At 44.1% G+C, this 14,181-nt stretch overlaps 1 protein-coding gene and 1 non-coding gene across 4 annotated transcripts in view; one reads left to right on the top strand and one right to left on the bottom strand.

The window, feature by feature from the left end:
• Nucleotides 1-14,181, top strand: part of Enah (ENAH actin regulator) — a 121,969-nt gene that overhangs the window by 31,048 nt on the left and 76,740 nt on the right. The gene's annotated exons all lie outside the window — the stretch shown is intronic.
• Trnaa-ugc lies at nucleotides 12,250-12,313 on the bottom strand. The gene has a single exon. It is a non-coding gene; the product is annotated as a tRNA-Ala (tRNA).

Below are 14,181 nucleotides of genomic sequence, written 5' to 3'. Positions count from 1 at the left end.
CAATGTGGCTGAAAGAATGGTACGAACAGGATCTACTATGCAGCATATAAAAATGTGTGTTCTTCAATACTGTCCGATGGAATTTTTGTTATATAGAAGTCATCATAAGCTAGTCCTTGACCTCATTTTGGTTTAGTTTATTTGTGCCAAGGGCAATCTGCTCACATTGGGAGCAGATTCCCGATTTCAGTGGCGCAGCTGCATATGGAGAAAGAGGTGAGAAGTATGGTCCCCAGCGGTAGCGGAATTTCACAGCTTACAAAGTAGCTTTGAGCAGGAACTGGCAGCTGGCAAATGTAAAGTGTGTTCGCCAAGCTTTATAAATAATTGTTCTGGAACCACAAGTGTCCAAGAAATTGTCTTAGAAAATTAAGGTTTCCCTGGGATAATGGGAGAGCCAGGCTTCCCTCAAGAGCTTGCACTTGAGCAGGGGACACATTTAATGTCCTGAGTATTGTTTACATTTGTGCCTTGCATGGTTAAAAAATGACAAGCAATCCTTAGGACTTACAGTGCCCACAGCCCTTATTTATTTATGAAGGTTGTGGGGCCTGAACTCTGGGCCTGGGCGCTGTCCCTCAGCTCTTCAGCTCAAGGCTAGCACTCTACCATTTAAGCCACAGCGCCACTTCCGGCTTTTTTCTTTTTGCTTATGTGGTGCTGAGAAATCGAACCCAGGGCCTCATGCATGCAAGGCAAGCGCTCTACCACTGAGCCATCTTCCCAGTCCCCCACAGTCCTTATTATATGATTATCAAATACAGTGGTAGTTAAATTGTGGCAGGAAATTAGGATTGTATTCCAGTGGTTATGAAGATGTGTTACAAAACAGCCATTTGTAGTTTGTAGCCATTATATCAAATGTGTACCCAAGGATGAATAGAAATGAGGAATGCCCAATTGGGATGCAGCTGGTAGGAAGTTGAGCTTGGTTAACTGGCTAGGGTGTGGGCCAGCTGGCTCCCCACGTGGGGCTGGCAGCCCTCCAGGTTCCTGTGTTGGAGGAGGGGTGCTCCCGGCGGGCTTCTAGTTCTACTGTCTCCACCTGCCAAAACGCTGCTCTGCAACCTGTACCGTATACTGCAAGTGCCTAGTATGTTCATGTGTTTTACTGGGGTGAGCATGTGTCCAGCATGCCTGCCCATGTGAAACTCAGGTCTTTACACTTTTGCTAGGCCTTTTCAATCATGGATGATGCTCTGTTGGTGAACCACATCTCCACTTCTGGCTTGTTTGGTAGTTAGAGATAAGACTCAGTTTTGTCTGCCCAGGCTGTCTTCAAACCTTGATCCTCAGATCGTGGCTGCCTGTATAGCTAGAATTATGGGCATGATCTCCCTAGCCTGGCTGGTTCTTTACTTTTTGCTAGTCAAACACTCTACCATTTATGCTACAGTACACCTCCAGGTCTGGTTTGTGTCCCTCCCTCCCTCCCTTCCTCCCTCCCTGCCTCCTCCCTCCCTCCCTTCCTCCCTTCCTTCCTCTCTCCTTCCTTCTTCCCTTTTTTCTTTCTCTCTGTCTTTCTGTCTCTTTTCTTTTCTGTGCTTGCCTTGGGGCTTGAACTCAAGGTCTGGGCACTGTTTTGGAGCCTCTGAGCTCAAGGCTAATGCCTTACCACTTGAGCCACAGCTTTATTTTATTTATTTTTGTTTTGGTGGTTAGTAGTTAGGACGATTATCATTATCACGAGCCATGATGATTAACCGTGGGGTTTGTCTGGACCTGGGCTCTGCTCTGCTGTCCACAGAGCTGGACGGCAGGCCTGTTTTTGGGTTTAAGTGGGGTCTTTTTTTGCCTGAGCTGGCCTGGAGCCACGGTCCTTCCATTGGCAAGGATTACAGGTGTGAGCTACCACATCTATCAGACAGTTTGCTTTTAAATAACTTCCTTTTTTTTTTTTTACTAATGTAGGAAGTATTGAGGATATGGATCCCATTTCCTTTCCTTGAAACAGAAAGTTAAGGTCCATCATTATTCCATCCTACGTAGATTACCACTACACACAGTTTGGTGTTTTTGGTGTGTATGTATGTGATGTGTATATGTGTGTTTGTGTACATGTATTTGTACATAAGTAGGGCCATAGTGTATGTTGGTTTGTAACCTGTTTTTTTCTCTCAAAGTATCAGTGGTACTTTCGTTATTTATTGCATAATTTCTGTTGTCTCATCTCTGCCATTTCATTATAGCATAGTCAATAATGCTTTAAGCAGTTTAATTTTGTTTTATTCTTGTTTCTGAATCTTTTGCCATTTTAAACACAAAATGAGCATTATATAATATACATATATGAATAATACGTATTTTTGTTGTTTTGCTGGTACTGGGGCTTGAATTTGGGGCCTTGTTTTTTTGGGGGGGGGTCGTGGAGCTTGAACTCTGGGCCTGGGCGCTGTCCCTCAGCTCTTCAGCTCAAGGCGAACTTGCTACCACTTGAGACACAAGGATTCTTCCAGTTTTCTGGTGGTTTATTGGAGGTAAGAGTCTCATATCTTTCCTGCCTGGGCTGGCTTTGAATCACGATCTTCAGCTCTCAGCCTCCTGAGTAGCTAGGATGACCACCAGCTCCCAGCTTTATTATACTATTTTTTTATTAATTTACTTTATTGTAATTATAGAGTGACGTACAGAAGAATTAGAATTACATGCGTCAGGTACTGAGTACATCTTCTTTGGCACGGTGTCTCCTGCCCCTCCCTCTCTCCCAGCCCCCCCCTCCCATCTTCACCCATTCGTCAGTGTCCAGTGAGCGCCCTGCTGTACTTTTTTACTCTGTTTTCCTCAGGTTCTGTGCCCTTCCCCAGCCTTCCTAACATGTATATTTGAATATATCATACACAAGGAAAAGAAGACAGACTCATCAAAAACAATAAAAGAAAAAAGAGGTCTCTTGTTTCCATATCTTGGAGTTCATTTCAGTGTGTATGTTAGTTTGTATAAACACGAAGAGGCACTTAGGCATTGCACCTTTGTGTTTCTCTCCAAAGAATACCCTCTTTTGGTCTCACTGTGTGAATATCTAAAGTCCTGTATAATTGATTATATCTCAGTGTATTTTAGACCTAATTTCCACATGTCAGAGAGAATATGCATCGTTTGTCTCTCTGATCTTGGCTTACCTCACGTAATATGATTGGTTCTAGTTCCATCCACTTCCCTGCAAATGACATTCTTTCTAGTGGTTGTGTGAAACTCCATTGTGTGTAGGTATCACAGTTGTTGGATCCACTCACCTGTTGTGGGGCCTCTGGGCTGTTTGCGTATCTTGGCGGTTGTGAATAGTGCAGCAGTGAACATGGGTGTGCGGGTGTCCTCATATCCTGGCTGTGGTGCTCAGGAAGATGCCCAGGCGTGGAATGGCTGGCCGCAGGGAAGGTCGCTGTTGGGCTTTTTTGCGGAACCTCCAGACTGCTGTCCAGAGTGGTGGTTTAGTTTACATCCCCACCAGCAGTGCGGTGGGGTTCCTTTTCCCCACGTCCCCGCCAGCATTTGTTGTTGGGGCCTTGCTCTTCTTGGTCCTCTCACAGCTGTACTGTCACTTGAGCCACACCCCAGTCTAGCTTGTTGTTTTGTTTTTTTTTAACTGGTTAGTTGGCTATAGAAGCTCTTGGACTTTTCTATCCAGCCAAGCACTTGGCCGAATATTACATATAAAGGCTATAGCTAAATATCTATATATTAGTAATTATATGATAATCATGGATAAATATTTACATATATTATTTCCTTTATAAGTTATGAAATAAGTAATTAGAGTCAAAAGATAGGCAAAACTGCAGACCTCCTTAAAACAAAGCTGTCATTACTGAATGCTGGAAACAATTGCTTCTTGATTTCATTTAATTTCAGAGCCTCTTTACCTCTCAATTTTACAAGTATGGAAAACAAACCCCAGAAGCAGCTTGTTGCACATGACCGTGCTTTATTGATCCAGAGTGGTACCAGGTGTGGTGGTTGGTCCACAGGCACCAAGCCGCCGACATGCAGCATCTCCCAGCCCCTACTGCTCACTCTAGTTCTTGCCTCAGCCGCTTAGTCTTTTCTAATTGAAAATTACTTTTATTAGCTTAGTTTATACAAAGAATCTCATTGTGTCCTTGCCATACGATGTATTCTGATCAGACTCACCCTTGCTATCGTTCCTTTAGACAGTTTATTTTATTTTGGTTAGTCGTGGGGCTTGAACTCTGGGCCTGGGCGCTGTCCCTGCGCTCTTGAGCTCAAGGCGAGCACTCTACCACTTGAGCCACAGCACCACTTCCGGTTTTCTATTGGTTTATTGGAGATAAGAGTGTCATGGACTTTCCTGCCCTGCCCGGCTTTGAACCTCGATCCTCAGATATCAGCCTCCTGAGTAGATAGGATGACAGGCCTGAGCCACCGGCGCCTGGCAGACAGTTAATTATAGAGTCTTTTCTAGCCACTTAATTTCCTGATCTTTTTGTGTTCTGTAATGAAGAGGTCTATAAAGATAATCACTCTCTGTCTTGTAGAGTTGAATATCTTATGTCTGAGATTTCAGAAAGACTCTGAGGCCTTGGTGAAAAATATAAACCAACCCACTTTGTAGTCTTTGTCAGTGATTTTGATAATGCCTGTGTCTAGTAAGTTATATAATTAAGTCAGATCGTCATTGTCATTTGGTTTTCGCTACAGAATAATGTACTAGGTGAAAACTCTTTAAGGGTTTGCCTGAAAAGGAGATTAGGAAGTCAACAGAACTGTAAATTTGCTTTGTGAGAGGTTCTAATAAAAATATGCTTGACTCAAGTCTCCTATGCAGAAATAGTGTATTTTCTCGCTAGTATTGGTTTGAAAGGTCTGACTCTGTGGCTCCTACAGGGAAGCGATTTTGGAGGCCTGTGTAGCTGTCTGGGGAAGAGACCCTGGCTCGGAGAGGAGGAGATAGGAGAAGAGACGTGCGTTCCCCAGCCAGGCTGGACAGCGGGGACTTGGCGCGTTTTGTATGGGAAGGAAGGGGGGAGCTGATAGAGTACGGTGGTAAGATGAGGGAGAGCCCGTAGCAGGCTTGGGAGCTCAGAGGAGAAGTATAGACTGTAAATAGCACCTGGCACTGCTGAGCGGGTGGCAGTTGGAACCCTGCATGTGGACTGGTGGAACCTTGGTGCTGTGTGTGTGTGGAGCTGTGCAGGGAAGGATTAGTCACCACACTCCTACTAGACCTTGATCACTTTCATCTCCGCATTGCTTCTCCACCTATTCAATTTAAAACTCTCATTTGAATGGGTATGAGAAAATAAAACATGCCAGTCATCTGTCTTTCCATTTTTTTCAATGAAGATATAATATCCTGTTATATAATCTTTATTATAGTTATAAAGTTTGCATAATTAGCTCTTATAGAAGAGAGCGCATGGCACATGATTAATTTCCTCCATCCTTTATTTTTAACTGTTTCAGGGGCTTGAACTCAGGGCCCGTGTGCTGCCCCTGAGCTTCTTTGTTCAAGGTTAGTGCTTTACCACTTGAGCCACAGCTCCACTTCCAGGCTGGCTTTGAACTGTGACCCTCAGATGTCAGTCTCCTGAGTAGCTAGGATTCCACTGCCCCGCTTCCTTTTAATATGAAAAATTATAGAATGATTGGAAGGAATATTTAGTGAACATATATGTTCCCACAATCTAGAGTAGTACCATAATTTTTTTTTTTTTTTCTGTCAGTCGTGGGCCTGAACTCTGGGCCTGGACGCTGTCCCTCAGCTCTTCAGCTAAGGCCAGCGCTCTACCACTTGAGCCACAGCGCCACTCCTGGCTTTTTCTGCTTATGTGGTGCTGAGGAATTGAACCCAGGGCCTCAGGCATGCGAGGCAAGCGGTCTACCACTGAGCCACATTCCCAGCCCTACCACCTGGTTCTATCTGTGGTAACTGTTCCTCCCTCCCTCCCTCCCTCCCTCCCTCCCTTCCTTCCTTTCTTCCTTCCTTCCTTCTCTCCCTCCCTTCTCTCCCTTCATTCCCTCTTTCCTTCCTTCCCCCCCTTTCTTTCTTTCTTTTTTTTTTTTTGGGTCCAGTCGTGGGCCTGAACTCTGGGCCTGGGCGCTGTCCCTCAGCTCTTCAGCTCAAGGCTAGCGCTCTACCACTTGAGCCACAGCGCCACTCCTGGCTTTTTCTGCTTATGTGGTGCTGAGGAATTGAACCCAGGGCCTCAGGCATGCGAGGCAAGCGCTCTACCACTGAGCCACTTTCCCAGCCCCATAAATATTTTATTGTGCTTGCTTTATCATGTATCTGTCTGCCTTTCCTTTTAATTTTATTCATATGCATTTCTAAAATTAATTAGTTATTAGCACAGCTTCCTAACTATTCCAGTAAGTGCATCATTAAATAGGTTTAATAATGTTTACATGTGTTTTGTCTTTGATGGATGCATGTAATGCAGAACAGAGACCACTGGGTGCGTGTTGACAGATGCACACATGTGTCACTCAGTTCCTTTCAAGGTTGTGTAGCAGTCTGGAATGGTGGCAGAGGTCATTGAAGTGCTTTCCCATGTCATTCTTGGATTTAGATTTCCCTTTTGACAAATGCTGTTTTGAATAATTTTTACTATGGATTGATTTTTAGTTCCAGAACTTAATAGAAATCATTGAAATGTCTAAAAAGGCTTCCTAAATAGCACATTTTCACTAATTGTTTTTTTTTTTTTTTTTTGTTATTTTTTTGAGAGTCTTCCTTGCATCATCTTTTTAAAATTTTTTTTTTGGGTCCGGTCATGGGGCCTGAACTCTGGGCCTGGGCACTGTTCCTCAGCTTTCAGCTCAAGGCTAGCGCTCTACCACTTGAGCCACAGCGCCACTTCCAACTTTTTTCTTATGTGGTGCTGAGGAATTGAATCCAGGGCCTTAGGCATGCAAGGCAAGCACTCTACTACTGAGCCACCTTCCCAGCTCCCCCCTTTTTTATTGTGAAAATACTGTACAGAGGGGTAATTGTAATTACATGGGCAAGATAATAAGTACATTTCTTATCAAGCATTGTAGCTTCCTCCTTTGTTTCCCCTTCCCATCCCTTCCCATCCTCCCCCCAGCCCCTCACTAATTGTTGTATGTATCAGCTGTATACTTTTTTTTTCTTGGTACTAGGTCGTTGTTTAAATATAACATGATTTATTCATTTTCCTCTTGAAGGGTGTCTAAACTTTTGGCTCGTTTGAGATATTTGGGAGTTTCTGTCAGACACTTCCAACTGTGGCCTTTCAAAGTTCTTGAATCATTTCATACTGAGTCACCAGTGTGAGTATAGATGCAGGACTTAGTTTACCACCGTGTTCTGGCCATTCTGGTGGGCGTGTAGTTGGGTTTCCCTAATGAGGATGCTTAGCACTTTCACATGAATTTGCCGAACATTTATGTTTCCAACATCTGTTCAAATAATTTGCCTGCTGTTTGATTGGTTACCTGTATTTTAACAACTTGTAGGAATGTTGAAAATGCATCTTGGCCATGTCAGATGTGTGTTTTCCCTGACTGGTGCGTGCTTGTGCGAGGCCTGCGCCCCTACCCCCCACGCTCTCCACCTCTGTTCTCCCCTCCTTCCCCTCCTGGCCTGCCTTTCACTCTCCCTTACGGAAGTTTGTTGCTTGCAGGAGGCCAACGGTTGGGTCTCCTTGCCATGCACCTGAAGGAATTGAGTTCACAAAGCAGGGTTTATCGATGTGTTTGATCACATTTAAACACTTTTCCTAGCCAGGTACTTGTGGCTCAAGCCTGTAACCCTCACTCCGCAGGAGGTTGAGATCTGGGAACCATGTTTCAAATCGAGCCCAAGCCGACTTGTCTCCAGTTAACCACCAACTGGAAGTAGTGCTGTGGCTCCACGTGGTAGAGTGCCAGCCTTGAGCAAAAGAGCTCAGCAGGAAAGACTTCAGAGACAGTGCCCTGGCCCTGAGTTCAAACCCTACAACGGATCCCCGCCTGCCTCCCCCCCAAAAATGCCTCTGTTCTTTGGTGGGAGTTTTTGTCATGAAAGCGTTGTGTTTTATTTAGTGCTCTTTTTCTCCGTTCTCTCCCAGTTAACAGTGGATTTCTTTGCTTTTCAAGTTTTAGTTTCTCCCTGTAATTCTGGAATATGCGCTACTGGGTCGTGCTCTGTTCTCTTTAACATATTACTGACGTTGCTTGGGCATAATTTGTTAATTTTTTATCTGTTTTATGGAAGTGTCCTGTGATTTTCTTTATTTGTGATGTGCTCATCACTTTCTGTTTAGATTGTGTTGGCATCATGCAACAGGCTAGAAATGTTTTCCTCTACTTCCTGAGAATGTGTGTCACGTTAGTGTTGTTTGATCCTTGAATGCCTGATGTGTGTGGTTCACTAGTGGAGATGTGCTGTGGCTCGCTGTCAGAGCCTTCTATAACAGTGTGTTTAGTAATAGCATAGTTTCATTTTGTTATACTTGTTTCTATTTTTTTGAGTTTTTTTTTAAATTTCATCTAGTTTGTCAGATTTCTTGGCATAAAAACGTTCAGCATGTTCCTTTAGTATCATGCTTTTGGGTGCTGTCCTGGGGCTGAACTCTGGGCCTGGGAACTGTCCCTGAGCTTTTGTGCTCAAGGCTAGCGCTCTACCACTTGAGCCACACCTCCATTCTGGCTTTTTTGCAGGGGGTATGGAGGGTGAATTGGAGATAAGTATCACCTAGACTTTCCTGCTGGCTTTGAACTACAGTCCCAGATCTCAGCCCCCTGAGTAGCTAGGATTATAGGTGTGAGCCACCAGCACTGGTGCTCTTCATTTCTTGTGGAATAGTTGAATTTCTATCTAGTACTATTTCCTTACAAGTCTCCTTTATCTGAAAATCTTTTGCTTACTGCCTTCTTTCTACCTTGGTCATAGTTGAAAACTTGTTGAAAACATAAAAGTTTTCAAGTATGTTCCCTGGATGTAGAATTCTAGATTGACAATTTTGTGTTTCAGAACTTTAAAGAGACCATTTTATTGTCTTCTTGTCTTTCCTGTTTCTGAAGAAAAATCTGTGGCAATTTGAACCATTGTTCTCCTGTGTGTAATGTTTCATTTTCCTCTGGCTGTTTCTAGTGTTTCTCTAAATTTGTTTTTGGCGATGATATGCATACCTATGGCTATTTCTAGATTTATTATGCTCGCCTAGACTTGTTGATCTTTTTTGGTTGGTTGTGGAGCTTGAACTCTGGGCTTGAGTGCTGTCCCTGTGCTCTTCAGCTCAAGGTGAGCACTCTACTGCTTGAGTTCTAGTGGTTTATTGGAGATAAGAGTCTCACGGCTTTCCTGCCTGGGCTGGATTTGAACCGCAATTCTTAGCTCTCAGCCTCCTGAGTAGCTAGGATTACAGGTGTGAGCCATCGGTGCCTGGCTAGACTTGTTGATCTTATCCCAGACTTGCTAACTTCCTGTTAATAACCCTTTCCCAAATCCTTTATTTCTAAGCAAGATCTATTTATTTTATTTTTATTTATTTATTTTGGTTGTCGAACTTTGGCTTGGGCACTGTCCCGCACTCTTCAGCTTAAGGCTCTACCGCTTGAGCTACAACGCCACTTCCAGTTTTTCTGATGGTTTATTGGAGATAAGAGTCTCATGGGCTTTCCTGCCCGGGCTGGCTTTGAACCATGATCCTCAGATCTCAGCCTCCTGAGTAGCTAGGATTACAGGCGTGAGCCACCGGGCGCCCCTGCAGATCTTTTTATTTTTCCTAGTCCTGAGGCTTGAAGTGTGGGCCTGGGCACTGTTCTCTAAGCTTTTGTACTCAAGGGTAGCATCTACACTTTGAGCTACAGAGCCACATCTATCTTTTTTGTGATTTAGTTGGAGATAAGAGTCTCACAGACTTTCCTGCCTGGGCTGGTTTCAAACCATGATCCTCAGATCTCAGCCTAGCTAGGATTACACATGTGAGCCACCAGTGCCTGGCAGGATCTTAAAAAAAAACCCAATTAATAGAAAGTTTACTATTTCTTTCTTCTGCTGTCTCTGTTTTGCTTGCCCCACCCAAAGAATTTCTATTTTTAATAAAGAAAAATATTTTTTCAGTAGTAGAATTTTTTTTTGGTCGGTTGTGGGGCTTGAACTCTGGGCCTGGGAGTTGTCCCTCAGCTCTTCAGCTCAAGGGTAGTGGAATTTTTATTTCATATTTTAAAAGTTCTCTAAAAGCCAAGTTCCCTTGACTTATGCCTATATTCCTAGCTACTCTGGAGGCTGAGAGCTGAGGATTGCAGTTTGAAGCCAGCCTGGGCAGGAAAGTCCAAGAGCCTTTATCTCCAATGAACCAGCAAAAAGACAGAAGTAGAGCTTTGGGCTCCCATGGTAAAGTGCTAGCCTTGAGCGGAAAAGCTAAGGGACAGCATCTAGGCTGTGATTTAAATTTTTTTATAATTTTTTTATGAGTAGCTGTTCAGTTGGACTTGAATAGCAGGTCCTCTGAGTTGGACAGCAGATCAGACATGATGTAGTTCTTTTCGTTGCTTGTTGGTGACCTGGCACATTCTAACGCTGTGTTCAGGGTCGTCCAGAGTCTCCGGCAGGAAGTCTGTACAATCCGGGGGCATCTTGGTTCCTTTCCCCTCTTGAGGTAGCGTTTCATTTTCCAGCAGCTGTTGATGCTCTGAACTCTGCAGTGCAGAAGCAGTGGGAGTGGTTAGTGTTACAGTTAGCAGTGCTGTGCAGCACCAGCTCAAAACTGGCGAGAATCCCAGCTCTTCCCGTGTCATTTGCTCTCTTCATAGCCGGGTGCTCCTAGTCACTCTCCAGGGCCTTCACATAGCTGCTATATAAGATCTTCCCACGTTTTTTCCTGTCATTGGAAAGGTGCCATTCTGATAGTTCTGGGGGTTGAGGGTCTGTGGCGGTGTTCTTTGTGGAGAGCCTCTGGCGCTTGCTTCGCTGTTGCTCACGCTGTGAGTAATCTTCAACATTGAGGGCAGGGGAAAGTGAGTTCCTTCTTACTTAACTCTGTTTTTAACTTCCAAATCCATCCTAACCTGGCCTCACCTGGCATCTTGAGCTAAATTAGCCATACTTTGTGGTTTTAACGCCATGTTGTTTGGAAGCACTTTGCGGGGTGTTTTGCTATAGAACTTAATGGGAGGGGCTGGGAAGGTGGCTCAGTGGTAGAGCGCTTGCCTTGCATGCCTGAGGCCCTGGGTTTGATACCTCAGCACCACATAAGCAAAAGAAAAAAGCCGGAAGTGGCGCTGTGGCTCAAGTGGTAGAGCGCTAGCCTTGAACTGAAGAGCTGAGGGACAGCGCCCAGGCCCAGAGTTCAGGCCCCACGACCGGACCCAAAAAAAAAAAAAAAAAAAAAAAGAACTTAACGGGAAAGAATGTGAGGCAAAGTAACTGCAGGAAACAGGTAGGGTTTATTAGGACGAGAAAGTGTGTCCCTGTACTGTCCCTTCTGTGACCGGTTTTAGATCTGTAGACTTTCTGTGAGCTCTTGTTCTGTTAATGAGAGAGTAAATCTGTGGGTGCATTGGGAATTGGTTTTTGAAAATAGCCAGATTAACTTAAAAAAACAGGTGGATGACTAAACACTAAGAAGCTCACATTCTTATGTGTATGACAAGTTTTATGAGACATGAAATCTGAGGTTATTTTGTTTTTAAGAGCTTTAAAGGTACAGGGAGCAATTGAGCGGAGCGGTGGGGTCTTGGTGACTCACGGACAGGCATCAGATCACATGCAACGATGACCAGTTTCTGTGGATTTGGGTCCTATTCAGGGTAGCTTGTCCTCAGCCTTCGGGGCTCTCTCAGAGTAGTCAAGTTGGGCCAGTACTGAAATCTCAATTAAAGTTGTTACCAGAGAAAGTCTGCTTCTAAGGTCGTGGGTTCGTTTGTATGTGGGCAGTTGGACTGTGAAGCTGAGTCTCTCTTGGTTGGCAGTGTGACTGACGATGTGGGTTTGCCTGTAAGGTAGCAAGCAATGCAGGACCCTGCATCTTTTTGTAAATTAACCTTGCCTTACTCTATTCAACAGACAAGTCTATGAGTACTAGGTGGGCAGATCATTAATAAGCATTTTTTTGTTGTCTGTCTATAGTGTATACTTAGAATAGGGTCTAGAAGCACAACAGGGCCAGAATTTTTTTCTGACAATACTGTACAGAGGGATTATAGTTACATAAGCAAGGTAATGAGTCCATTTCCTATCAAGTGTTGCCTTCTCCTTTGTTTTTTCCCCTACCATCCCTTCCCTCTCAACTCCCCAGCTCCTCCCCCCCTCCGAAGTTTTTTTTTTTTTTTTTTTTGCTTATGTGGTGCTGGGAATCGAACCCAGGGCCTCATGCATGCAAGGCAAGTGCTCTACCACTGAGCCACCTTCCCAGCCCCCCTCTGAAGTTTTTGAAGCAAAGTTTGCCATAAAGATGCAACCCCAAAGAGATTGTACCGAAGAGACTGTCAGCGGTTACTGTGATTAAGATTAATTCTAAAAGTGTCTTTGTCTATATGTCCTTCCCCATCCCCTTTTGCAGATCTTGGGGCTTGAAGTTGGGGACTAGATGCTGTCCCTGAGCTTTGTTGCTCAAAGTTAGCACTTGACCACTCAAGCCACAGCTCCAGTTCTGGCTTTTTGGTGGTTAGAGATAAGAATCCCACTAACTTTCCTGTCTGTTGGGTTTGAGCTGTGATGCTCAGGTTTCAGTCTCCTGAGTAATTAGGATTATAGACTTGAGCTGCTGGTGCCACCTTGTCTATTCTTTTTATGAATCTAGATGTTTAAAAACTTCAAAAAAAGGTATTGGGGAATGGTGGTGTACTTCTGTACTCATAGCACTTATAAGGCTGAAGCAAGAAGCGAGTGGATTCTAGAATAGACCAAGACACTCAGCTCAACCCTATCCCCCAGAAATTACAGTATGTCAAGCAGAACCAAGCAGGTAGCAACTAGCAGCTGGCACGCCACCACTCAGCCATGCCTCTAGCAAGACTTTCCTGCTTTCGCTGGCTTCAAACTACAGGTTTGAGCCTTCAGTGCTCAGCTTGTAGCTTAATTTTGATGGTAAGAGGAGCACTAACTTTAAAGCACAATTGAAAGATACTTAAGTAGTTAATTGTTTTAAAGTTTACCAAGTTATAAATTGTTTTTCGGTCTGTTTGTGAAAGTCCGAACTTTGTATAAAAAAGTCTTGCTAGCAGATTTAAAAAGTAACTAACTAGCACAGTCTTGTAAATTAAGATTCTGGGGCATCTGTTGTGTATGTAGAAAGCAGTGCTGTGCCGGAGTATACTGCGTCATCCGCTCACTTTTCATGTTCAGACAGTGATTGGGATTCATATTTATTACTGTGTCTAATTGAAGGAAAATCAGACAGGAATATACCCTGTAATCAATCTAACAGTAAAATTTCTGCCAACCTTATTAGAAACTCATCTGTTCAATACAGCTGTTTTATCTTGTACCAAAATTATCACTTTATGCAGTATAGAGAGAGTATTTGACTCATCAGTGGTTTAGTGAGCTAAACACATCCCCAAAGCACCTGAACCTTTGGGGGCTTTTCAGATGGAGAAAAGGCGGTGATTTCTACCTCCCCCCTCCCCTTCTCTCCCTCCCTCCCTTTCATGGGGCCTGAACTCTGGGCCTGGGCGCTGTCCCTCAGCTCTTCAGCTCAAGGCTAGCTCTCTACCACTTGAGCCACAGCGCCACTTCCAGCTTTTTTCTTTTTTCTTATGTGGTGCTGAGGAATTGAACCCAGGGCCTCAGGCATGAAAGGCAAGCGCTGTACTACTGAGCCACCTTCCCAGCCCTAGATACATTCTTAATTCTTCTACTAGATCACATTTGCATTTTGCATTGTAGATAAGTATTGTGAGGTAGGTATAGTAGGGGCATTTCAGTATTTCTTCTTTAAGAAAAAAACAACTGTCAATTTCCCTGGAAAATGGGATATGAAGCTGTGTTCTTTTAGGGGAAGTTTGCTTTTCTACGTATTTGTGGCCTATTTGCCTTGCAGAATGCAGGTTTGTTTGAATCTGCTGTTTGTCAGTGACTTCAGTCCTTCCTGGGTGAGCTGTGGGGGCAGAACATCACACTTACCAGCAAGCAGAGCTCTTCCCGACCCTCTCCCACCCCGTTTCTGGAAGAGTTTTTGTTTTAATGATATAGCAAAAGAGAAAAGTTATTTAATTGCTGATAGATTTATGTCACTCCACCCGTCGCGTACTTGGTGCATTGTTGGTATCCTC

The sequence above is a fragment of the Dipodomys spectabilis genome, unplaced genomic scaffold, assembly GCF_019054845.1.
Source record: "Dipodomys spectabilis isolate Male_0828 unplaced genomic scaffold, ASM1905484v1 ptg000854l, whole genome shotgun sequence".
Taxonomy (NCBI): domain Eukaryota; kingdom Metazoa; phylum Chordata; class Mammalia; order Rodentia; family Heteromyidae; genus Dipodomys; species Dipodomys spectabilis.
This window is presented reverse-complemented; position numbering and strand designations above follow the sequence as displayed.